The sequence below is a fragment of the Rhagoletis zephyria genome, unplaced genomic scaffold (genome assembly GCF_001687245.7).
Source record: "Rhagoletis zephyria isolate East Lansing unplaced genomic scaffold, Rhagoletis_zephyria_1.1 Rzeph_scaffold_13138, whole genome shotgun sequence".
NCBI classification, from domain to species: Eukaryota; Metazoa; Arthropoda; class Insecta; order Diptera; family Tephritidae; genus Rhagoletis; species Rhagoletis zephyria.
The window spans coordinates 3,985-16,155 of NW_016170209.1; the positions used below are offsets into that span (position 1 = coordinate 3,985).

General features: G+C 32.4%; 4 non-coding genes across 4 annotated transcripts; 1 reads left to right on the forward strand and 3 right to left on the reverse strand.

Annotated features, from left to right (window-relative positions):
* Positions 1-2,342: 2,342 nt before the first annotated feature.
* TRNAY-GUA (transfer RNA tyrosine (anticodon GUA)) lies at positions 2,343-2,442 on the reverse strand. The gene is made up of 2 exons: positions 2,406-2,442; positions 2,343-2,378 (listed from the first exon to the last, which is right to left on the reverse strand). It is a non-coding gene; the product is annotated as a tRNA-Tyr (tRNA).
* A 319-nt stretch (positions 2,443-2,761) lies between these two features.
* On the forward strand, positions 2,762-2,859 carry TRNAY-GUA (transfer RNA tyrosine (anticodon GUA)). The gene is made up of 2 exons: positions 2,762-2,798; positions 2,824-2,859. It is a non-coding gene; the product is annotated as a tRNA-Tyr (tRNA).
* A 248-nt stretch (positions 2,860-3,107) lies between these two features.
* TRNAY-GUA (transfer RNA tyrosine (anticodon GUA)) lies at positions 3,108-3,206 on the reverse strand. The gene is made up of 2 exons: positions 3,170-3,206; positions 3,108-3,143 (listed from the first exon to the last, which is right to left on the reverse strand). It is a non-coding gene; the product is annotated as a tRNA-Tyr (tRNA).
* Positions 3,207-3,508: 302 nt separating this feature from the next.
* TRNAY-GUA (transfer RNA tyrosine (anticodon GUA)) lies at positions 3,509-3,607 on the reverse strand. Its single transcript has 2 exons — positions 3,571-3,607; positions 3,509-3,544 (listed from the first exon to the last, which is right to left on the reverse strand). It is a non-coding gene; the product is annotated as a tRNA-Tyr (tRNA).
* Between the last annotated feature and the right edge of the window lie 8,564 nt (positions 3,608-12,171).

A 12,171-nucleotide genomic window follows, 5' to 3' on the forward strand; every position in this document is an offset into this window, starting at 1 on the left:
TGGTTGGCTTGGTTGGAGAAACTTTATGAAGAAAGCCTATGAGTGTTCCGAAAAACTAATTTTAAGACGTCTTTACTCTGCACTTGTCACATTATCAGAGCTACGGAAAAAGTACAGACAATGGTGGAAAGCGAAATTAGAATTGAGTATGTACAGAGATCCGCATGAAAATTGTAGTCTGTATCCAGCATGGTTGTGCGGCGAACGTGAACATGCGGCCAAAACAGTGACAGGACGAAATAGGGAAATAAGCGTTTTTACATGTATGTAGACATATGTAGATATCCAAAAATATATACATATTATATGCTTTATGTGCTTAATAAAGCGACTCCCGTGTGGACGACGCAGAAGAAAACGTTTCCACTTAGTTGTGTATTAGATGCATTTCACATTTTAATATTTTTATAATCAAACCACCTACGCGTATTAAATACGCTTTCTTTTTTCTTTTAGCCGATTAAAATAGATGCAAGTAAATAAAAACGTACTTACTATATACTATAATACTGAAACCGACCTACCCCAAACCAAAATTATTACGCCGATACTGGGATGTGCGTATAAAAACTTACAATAAAGATTCGAAACAGTTCTCCATAAGAGATGATAACGTGTGTATTCAAATCAGAAGAAAAAATATATACATATATTCGATTTATTTATAAAAAAAAAACCAAAACTATGTGCTTTAGTTACGAAGTGACCGTCACGCGACCGAGAAGCAACTGTAGTTGACTAAATGCGGCGACACCGATTACAACCGTAAATGGCGTAGCCGCCACAATCGTAGTAATCGAGACGAACGAAGCACTCAGTATATTCAAAGTGTAGTATGTATATACAATTATGTGTATACATCGTTGTATACATATAGTATATATGGGCACACGTAGTATAAGCATTTGGATGTGCAAGGTATGCTGGAATACGAGTAGTGGCAATGGCAACGCTCTCGTTCTCGTAGTGGAGCAGTGGGTATCCAGTGTCACTGAGTGTGGTGTCAATGCTTCCACCAAGCGGCTGGCAATGGCCGATAGGCTCAAGAGGGGTATTTATATAGTATACTGAAATAATGAATAATTCTAGAGTTAGGAATGCTAAGAAAAATATGAATAATAAAATATAGATACCAGCTATACACTTAGGGCCGGTTGTTCAATGTCTGATTAGCACAAATTGGAGGTAGAAGCATCGGTTAAGAACAACGACTGCTTTATCGATCACATGTTACATGCATGATGTCGAAATCGTCGATAGTGTAGTGGTAGTGATAACCAGACATTGAACAACCGGCCCTTAACAGTTGAATGATTAGATATTAATTAAGTACACACATACGTAAGCACATTAGGGTGGTAAAAAAAAAGAAGAAGTTTTAAACGTTAGGCTCTCACTCCCTACGATTTTTCTAAATGAAAACAAGAATACCCACGTTTTTCGTTAAACAAATTATATTCAGAGCTGCCTCAAAGCCACAAATTACAAATAATCCTGCGCATTTTTATTTGACCACTCATTATTTCGTATTTATCCATCGATTTTCTTCAACAGTAACTTGATTTTTTTTTTTGTAACAGAACAGGCTTTAGTACAAATGCAAAAATCTGGCACATAATCTGTTATTTTTTTAATTTTTCTTCTGTTAAAGTTTGATTTTTTCTCATTTGTTCATTAAAAAATAAAAAACGCTGGAATGACTAATTTATTTTGTCTGAAACTATAAGCCCTATCGGAAGTGATGGAGAATTTCATTGGCTTTCATTTGCCGTATTTTATATTAAGAATATATAGTATAGGTTTTTAAATTGGTTCGTAAGATATACATACGTGATTAAAAGGAACCAATTTTTGCTTTAAGCTGAATAACGGTACATTTCAAATATCTCGAAAACGTATTCATAGAAAAAAAATAACTCGATTCTCGGAATCAGCGAGCTATTCTACATAGGTATTGGATAATGGCATCCGTAGAATATTTTTGCTGTAAACCAGTGTAATCAATTTTTGTCTAAGAAAAGCAAATTAAGGGTTTGATAGCAGCTGAATGCTAAATTTTCAGCCGTTTTTCTTTCATTTACTTTATTTTTTATTTTTATTAAGACGTTAAGATCACCCCCCAAAATAGCTTGTATATATATGGACACATACATAATATGATATATTTTAAAGAGCATTCTGAATAATGTGAGCAATACTCCAACTTATATTTGGGATCTGTCTGACTTATTAATAGCTAATGCCAACGTCAATTATGATCTTAAAATTATTTAAAAAAAAAACACATTTATCTAAATACGAATAGTTAGCATACTACTTTTAAAATTAATAAAAAATTTGCCTCCTTCGAGCCGGATTTGAACCAGCGACCTATGGATAGCTGCTATTCTTGCTTCTCAATTACTCTACAGTCCACCGCTCTACCAACTGAGCTATCGAAGGTATGAATCGAACGATATGTTTTGGCGTCAACAATCAAAATTCTCAAATAAAATCTGGGCTATCACTGAATCCATCGTAGACCGATTTTTTGTGAAATCCATTACTATAACTGAATTCGAATAGCTTTGAACATAGCATATATATACTTCGAAATATATATGTATGTATGTATATGTACATATGTATGTATGGGCATTCATCCGTTCATATCTAGCAATTCGGAACGTGTGACTGCATTTTTGTAGATTTCACGCAAAACGGACTACGATTGTTTTATTTTTGAACTTCGTTGATGCCAAAATACATTGCTTCATTCGTACCTTCGATAGCTCAGCTGGAAGAGCGGTGGACTGTAGAGTGAACGTGAAGAAAGTGTAGCTAATCTATAGGTCGCTGGTTCAAATCCGGCTCGAATGAGGCAAATTTTTAGTGGTTTTAAACAGCGTAAATAATACACACATGCTACTTATTTATTATCATTAAAAAATATGCGAAATTGAAAATTGCATTTAAAAATAATAATGTCAAGCCAAGCATGGGTTTTAGAAATTGCAGTCCAGGTGGTAGGTACTCTTTTCCACTTTGAAAGACGAACAATTAATTTTACACATAATAATATTTTTTATCAACTTTCCACAATATTTCAGCAAAAGAAAATACTTTATTCCTTCGAGCCGGATTTGAACCAGCGACCTATGGATAGCTACACTTGCTTGTCAATTATACTCTACAGTCCACCGCTCTACCAACTGAGCTATCGAAGGCATGTGGAATTGCAGCGCAGTTTCGCTTGCCAGTAAATCGCGCTATCGCATAAATTAAAAATACAAAATTTACAAATTTAAAAATTTGTGACCTCATTCATAAAAAATAATATACATTTAAAGAGCTTCATAAAGTGACATTTTCATACAAATTTTCGATTTATAAAGCGGTTAATTTTTTTTTTATCTTTTATGAAATTGAATTTGATTAAAATTCATAAAGTATATAGCTTTTTTTAGGACGATTTAATAATTTTAAAAAACAAAACAAAAAAGTCGAGAAATAAAAAGTATTTACGGTATCCTTCGAGCCGGATTTGAACCAGCGACCTATGGATATCTACATGCTTGTTTGCAAATCACTCTACAGTCCACCGCTCTACCAACTGAGCTATCGAAGGTCTTGTGCGTAAACGAAAAGATTTCTTTTATTAGCGCATTGTCTTCAGTGCTCGTACATATGTAAATAAGTATGTATGTATGTATGTGACTCTTCACAAAAAATTATTTCTGCTCGTTTGGCGATTTCTTTAATTTTTGTTTTATTTGAATAAAATCTACATAATAGCATTATCGGTGAACGCTGACCGGACAGTTATCTGAGTGCTTGAAAAAATACGTGAAAATCCAGTCGAAAGAGAAACCGAAATTCCAAAAAACAAGATTTGTATACAATCAAATGCTATCAAATTGGTAAGAAGCGTCAGCTGTTTGGGAATTAAGGCTGTATCGATTAGCAACGCAAATTTTATCCGTACATAGATTTCAAGGTCGTGTTAATCAAACGTTTTGTGTGTAAGAAACAAAAAAAAAACAACAACTTTCAACGCAATGCATCGCCATTAAAAATGTTGTATCGATCAGTTACATCCAGAAAAAAATAAATTTCTGTAAATATTTTGCAAAGGAATGTAAGAGAGACTATGATGCTCACAAGAGAAGGCTTTTTAACATGAAAAATTATAATAACACTTTTTTACTGAATTTACAAAAAAAACTATGTTGCGTGTTCCATTCATCCAGCCCGGAACCCAATTCGATTACTACGGTCATTATACCGACATACATACATATGTACATATGAGCAGTTTATTTTGAAAGTGGCATAAGTCACCTTTTCAAAAAAATCGAGTTAATGATAACACCAATTAGAATTAAACGGTATCTGTTTATTAAAAAAATATTGCATTGAAATATAGAGAACTACTGAGGTTTTGTTCGAGCGAAGCGGCATAAGTTACGCAAAAAAATTAACATGGATTAACATGGATTACAATTCAATTCTGTAAAAAAAATATATATACTTCCAAAACTAGGAGCCAAATATAGTAAAACTGCGTTTTTAGTTACTTTCGCGGGCGCCAGGCTTTTTTTAAAATAACTTTAAAATTTTAAGATTTGATTAGTTCCAAAAAAAAAAAATATTAAAAAATTCAGTGCTATATAGATTAACAATATGAGTACCATATAAAAGATAAAACTCTGTAGAATTGAAAAATATTAATTTTGTTGGTGTATAAGGACGAATAGGTATTGAAAAGTCCTTTTAAAATTTTGGTCTTGAATATCCTTGCAAATTTGCAATTTTTATTAAAAAAAAATTATAGGCAAAGAATTAATATACACACGACCATATCCTCGAATTTCTGCCTTATACTTCAATAGGGTAAACAGAAATATTCAAAAATGCATTTTCAATATCGATTCGTCCTTGTGAACCAAAAAAAAAAATTATAATGTACATTAGAGTAGTTAAAAAAAAAAATTCCGAGATAGGGTTTGGGGCACCTTCCAAAATTTTTTCTCTTGCCGAAAGAGATGCTGGTACCAAACTTTACGTTTCTAAGTATAAATTTAGAGGATGCTCATGATACTCACATTTTACTCTAGAAGTATTGTGTACATATACTAATCAAACAATTAGTTAAGCAAACTAAGAACATTTCAAATTAAAATAATGTAAAAAAAATGTCCAAAGTTACAGTTGTTATGGCAACAGTAGCTTTTTATAAATGTCACCAATATTTTTGACAGCTTCATAGCGATTACGTATCGCAGTTCAAGGTCATTGAGCACCCTGTATGGGTTACACTAGAAAATTTAAAGTTGGCATACACTGGCAATCAAAAGTGAGCGCATGGTGTTTTTGGTTTAATATTTGCAATGTTTTTCAAAATCAATGCGATTTTTTTGCCGCTTAAATCTTGATCTTGTTAGAATTAAAAAACCGATCTATCTGCGTACTCAAAATTTTTCTAATAATTCAGATTAAAAATGGGTCAAAATTTAGACGCTGCTCCGCATGGTTCTATGAATTTTTTCAGTTTAGATGTAAGATCGCTTCATAATTAACTAATTATTTTACCGTATAAATTTACTATATAAACAATGATACACATGTTTTCTGTCGATGCCAGTGCAGATGTTTTCGCCGATACTATTTCCCCATATAAAACATTTGTCGTTGCAGTCGTCGACTTGTTTATGTGTCTATGGCATAGACTCTATGCCAATGTACATTTATATATAATACATACAGACATATTTACTTAAGTATATACATATGCAAAAACATATTACATATAACGGTTTGATATTAAGACCTAATACACAATAGCGACACAGCTATTTCACATTCGTGCAACGACAAAACTTTTCATTCACGTTGCTGCTGCATTTCAGATTCACTTTCGTTTCACTACACAAATGCGACATCTAATATTTGTCAATGATCGCATTGGTTATGCAAATACGAGCACGGTTGCCACACTTGGTATTTTGGTACCAAAAGTGGCACATTTTCTTATCAATAGTACTTTGGTACAGTTTTCCATAAAATGTTACTTTTTCAATCCAATTAATCAATTTTAGACTTTTTGAGATTTTATCATAAAATTAAATAACTGGACGAAGAGATTAATTTCAGTCAAGCAGAAGAGAATGTGACAAAAATTGAATTGAATGTGTTTTCACAGGAACCATTAATTTTGAAATAAGTACATCTCTTTATTATTAAATGTGCAATATATTTAATAAAAATTGATTTCATAAATATGTATTACATTACTTCGCACTGTGACAGTGGTGTTCAAATGTTTTGCCTTTTGTTTTGGTTCCTTTCCCAATAATAATGATAAATTTCGAAATTATAAGAATTCTCCTTTTTTCTGTAAGGTAGCAGTCAATTAAAACTAATGCGTTTAATGGAAAATATTTTTTCTTAGTTAGGACGGTCTTCTTGTGAATGAGCGACATATTTATGAGAAAAAAGCATTTACTTTCATGTTAATATCAAATTTGAAGTTGGTTTGTTAAATAGTTTTACTTACACAGGGAATGTGAAAAAAAGGGAATGTGTTGTTAATTTAAACCAAATAAAATGATGCATGCGAAAAAATTATCAGATTTTGAGTAAAATAAAAAAATATATAAAAATGGTGTGGTGTATGTATTTTGGGACGAGTTTCCGTCATTCCTTGCCAAATTTGGTTTGGAGACAAACCGGTTTCGGCGATGTGCCATCTTCAGTGTTATTTTTCTTTCTCCACAAAGAACCCAATAGAAAAATCGGTTTTTTTAATCGAAAAAATGATACCTACTTTTTTCTTAAAATTTTGGCCCTAATAAAATGTTTAAAGTGGCAACCGTGAATACGAGTACATGCATATAAGTATATATATACATCCATGTATCCATAAATATGTATATAAGTATGTATTAGCAGTAGTCATGTACACAAAAAAGTGCATTAGACTGCCTCGCCTACATACCAAAAAAATAGGTTCCCTTTTCCCAAGCGAATCATAAAAAATTGCAAGTTCTTCGTCAGTAACTGCCCTAAGGTGGCCGGAGTATTTTTTAGAAACGTGAAATGATGACCTAGAAATTGTCAATTTTTTTAGAAAAAAATGAAAGAACCACTTTTTGGATACCTCCCAGTTTCCTAATAAAATTTTCCGCTTTTTGAATTTGTGAAATTTGTAAAACTTTAACAGTTTTAATGAACTTGTTCGAGAATTGTCCAAAAAGACCCGTAGGAGTTATTGGGTTAAAACATTTCGGGCAAAATTAATTAAACGTACATAGATTCTAAAAAGAAAATTATTTTGAATCGATTTACGTTTACATTGTTTTTATAATTCACGCCCACATGCATTTAGATTTAGCGCACTCGCGTTTAATGGTATAAATTTTTAAATCTTCCGTGACCCCTAGTAAAAATCTCTGCTTAAAACATTTTAACCCTTGAACTTACATTTGTAGATAACTTACAAAAAACGTATTGAAAATAAGAGTCAAAAAGACATATTATGGCAGGAGTTAAGGGGCTAAAATGTTCTACGAAAAATTTGCAGCCAAGGGTTAGGTTCAGACCCTAAATAGAATTCCTAAAATTCTTAAAATTGTTTCACAGTGTTATTAAATTTTTCATCAAAACTGCGTTAAAAAGTTAGCAAAATTTGCATGGAAAATATCATTTAGGTCTACAGCTCTCTCAACAAAAACGAAAAATTCATATAAAATAACGCACAAGAAATAGAAAGGAAATTTTCTTCTGTAAAAATTTCTTAAATCAGTATCGAGCATGAAAGGGTTAAGGGCCTTATCGTTAATGGATTGTTCGCATAACATAGGTCCCCTATATAACCCTATAAAAAAGTCTAACGATGTCAAATCGCAGCTCCGAGGTGGCCCATTCCTCAAAACTGCATTTCCACAAAAACATGTTCCCCATATAAAATACATGGAAAACTTTGAGCGCTTTGAGCGACCTCTAAATATTTTTTGATTTCGAAATAAAAAAGCAAGAGTACGTTTTTTTCGATATAGAACAATCCAAGGAGATGAGAGCATTAAAATTCTGATTTTACTTTTTCATGTGCATTTTTGAACCAGCCTAATGTACATTAATTTGAAAAATAATAGGGACACGACATTTCGACCAGTTTTGGCTGTACTATAAGTACAAATTCCAAACTTTGTAGAAAAATTAAGCGAGAATTTAATCACACACTTAAAAGTTTTCTAAAAAGCCTTAATAAAAAAATTTTCTACAAAGTTTGAAATTTAGGCATTATATAGTTTTTGTTAGGTGATGAGCTGCATTTTTATAAAAAAAAAGTTATAAACATTAAACAAACAAAAGAAAAATAGTCAAAACTGGTCAAAATGTCGTGTCCCACTTGTTTTTCACATGACTGTAAGGTAAGTTTGTTTGTCAAATGCGCACTATGAACTCCCGGTTCAAAAAAGGAGTCAATCAATGATTTGAACAGCTGGAAGTCCAATTTCCACATACGATCACTCAGTTATATCTGCGAACACCTTCTTTTTAAATATGCACAATGTTTTGCAAGCTATACCTATTTTTTTTGTTTTTACAAAAATTTGGTTCATACTATAAACGAAAATTCGTTAAACTTTCCTTAATTTTATATACAGTTTGACACTTTAAATTATATGGTTTTGCTTATAGCATGAACCATATTTGTGTAAAAAAAATAACAAAAATTATAGCTTGCAAAACATTGTAAATATTAAAAAAAGGGTCTACTATTAAAAACTAATTGCAGGCACTTTTTTCGTGAGGCACCCTAATGCACATACATATGTACATATGCGTGTGTTTTTTTCTGACATTTTGGCAAGGTATACCTAGACTCCATGGTCTGCTGATTCGAACACGCAAAATGAAATAGCACAAGAAAAAAGCTTGCGCACTGGAAAACCACTTTTACTTTGGGCACTAAGTAACAAAGATAATGGCTTGTGGAAACAGGTAATCGAGTACTCATTTGGTTACAAACAAAAAACCGCAATATACGAGCGTATACACACAAAAACAAAAGGTGCACACATAAATGATGAATGAGCAAAACCAACAAACGCTCACAGACTACTGGCTGGTTTAGCTTTGGGGAAAAAGGCGAGGCGACGAGGTGCTCAACTAATGAGCTAAACAAGCAACCTAACGACCATACATCACTAATTCAAACAACACGACAACGCACATGTAGTAAGCAACAAAAACACTGTTGAAAGGTAAAAACAAGCAAACAACAAAAAGCATGGCCAGCGAGCGTTTGCTGCAACAACGAAAAATAGGAAAAGCGGCAAGGCAACCGACCGGCCTTTGCTGGAATTTTAACCAGTGGTTCGTGACAAAAGGAAAACCGGAGAAAATAAATTGCAATCGACCGACGAAAGCATTCGATTTAGCCATCGTCGATGCTGCTGCTGCTGCTGCTGCGTCTAGTTGTCTTGTTGTTGTCACATGCATATATGTAGTTTTCTGGCGCTGTCAAGCTGACTGACTGCTGTAAGTTGGTTGGCCATATTGTCATTGCCTTGCCATTGGAATTTTTCCATGACAGCGATGTGTATAGGTAAAAAGTAATAGACTGGCGCTTTGACATGTTGTTGTTGTTCGCTGTGTAAGCATTGGCCGGTGCCGGGAGGGTGAATTTGTGACAGACGCTCGTTCATTGAAAATTGTTAATGAAAATGCACTTTTCCCACTTAACACTGAATTAATTGGTTTTAGCGTATTTGCACTGAGGCAGGTGATAAGTATTAAAATGGTTTTAAAGAAATTTGAAGTGCAAGAAAAAAATATTAAAAATAAAAATGTGGTGAAATTGAATATGAGAAAAAGTCGATGAAGACAACACAGTGACTATTTTATGCTTCACGAGAATGCGCTGTCATCGAATATGAAATCAATATAAGCATCCCTGCATCCCTTTCAGTGCGTTTTCCAAGCGCTTTCTTTAAATGCGTACATACATATACATATGTATATATTGTTTAGTAGTTAGTAGAATCGTCGACAAATTTCATTATCTCACTTGTGCAATGATTTCGCACTTTCAAATTTATTGTTTGCTTGATACTTGTGCACGCTCTTTAAATCCTTGCCAATTAATTTCACCTTTCACTGCGCCCTCTGTGCCTGCATTGAGTAACAATAGTTCATCTTATGTATGTATAAAAAACAACGAAAGCAACTTAGACGACGACGCCGATAACGATGACATCGGCATTGGTAAAAATACTGACCTAGATTTTTCCTCAAGGCACATAGTTGTTATTGTCGCTTTATTAGACTGTCCATAAAGAATAATCTAGTGGATTTTGGATTTTTTTAAAGGACTTTGAAATTTCTAGAATATGCTTGAATGAAAAAATTATTCAAAAGATGCGGTGCATTGTAGAATAACAATGTGGATATTAGTTAAAAGGAAAAATTCTGTAGAATAGAAAAAAAATTATTTTTGGGTGCACCAGGACGAATGAGTATTGAAAATATCCTTTTAAAACTTTATCCTTGAATATCCTTGGAAATTTCCAATACTTATTTTTGAAATAATATATGTCAAGGGCTAATATGTTACCTACCAAATCCTCGAATTTCGTCCTTCTAACTTTATTTGTCTTAGATAAAAAAATGTACACTTCTCTTTATAAAATATTGATAGTTACAATATACATAAATGAAGATACTGGAATCATTATTATAGAACCATGTATGCGCTCTAAAAGAACTAACTGACCGTATTGTATACCTAAGGTTTAAATACTTTAATTGTTTTGTATACAAGGGCGTAGCCAGCCTTTCATCTAGGGGGCAGGAGTTTATATAGAGGGAAAATATGTTTTTTAACCGACTTCCAAAAAAGGAGGAGGTTATCAGTTCGTCGGAATATTTTTTTTTTTATGTATGTTACCGCATAACTTTGGACCACGTCAACCGATTTCGATAATTCTTTTTGCATCGAAAGGGTAGTGTCTCAGAGGTGATCCCATATTAATCTGGTTAAGATCCGATCAGTGGATCATGAGATATATGTATATATTTTTTATATATGAGAGTTGAAGTCGGTTTTTTTTTGCTAAAAATTACTTGTAATTATATATTTTTTTTTTTGTATATAAAACGAAATTTTTGGGTTTAAGAAAGTATAAGTTTTCTGGTAGCCTTTACAACGCTACCAATTTTTTAAAAATCGATTAGTATTTTTTTTGTTTGAAATATTTTTCTTTATAAAAAAAGTTATTTTTTCCTTTCAAGTGTTTTTTCTCAAATTTTTATACACGAAGCATACAAACATGCNCTACCAATTTTTTAAAAATCGATTAGTATTTTTTTTGTTTGAAATATTTTTCTTTATAAAAAAAGTTATTTTTTCCTTTCAAGTGTTTTTTCTCAAATTTTTATACACGAAGCATACAAACATGCACACCAGAAGAAAGATTTAATTGCGTTAACAACGATATTAATTTTTAAAAAATCGGTTAGTAATTTGTTTGTTTAAAGTATTTTTTTTTTTATAAAAAAGGTATTTTTACTTTTAAATGTTTTTGTCCCAATTTTTACATACGAAGTATACAAATATGCATATCAGAATAAAGGGGGTGTAATCACGTTTACAACAATATTAATTCTTTAAAAATCAGTTCAAATTTGTTTGAAATATGAGGTTTTTAATTTTTCGAAGACTCGACCTTTGTCCCCTTATAGCACCTGTAATATAAGCGTCCGAAGTCCGACGAAGCTCCGACGAAGTCGGACGAAACTTTATGTTAAGTACATTATTTCAGAATATGATTTACGTGTATTCGCACGATTGCATACGCTTGCTTATTTATATTATAGTTAGCCCTTTAATCAGAATTTTTAGAAAAATTTTCAGTACGCTGATAGATCGGTTTTTTAATTATATTTATTAAAACAAGTGTATTTTTTAAGCGGCTAAAAAATTGGTTTTTAATGATTTTTTTTCGGCGGATTTTGTGGTTTTGTGCATTAACAGGTGCAATTTATAAAATATAGCATTATTTTTTTAATTTTGTTTTCAAACGGTCTTGCGCATTTTATTCTACAAGAAATTCCTTTTTATACCCGAGCGCACTTGTGCACAAGGGTATTATAACTTTGTTCACATAACGGTTGTTTGTAACAGGC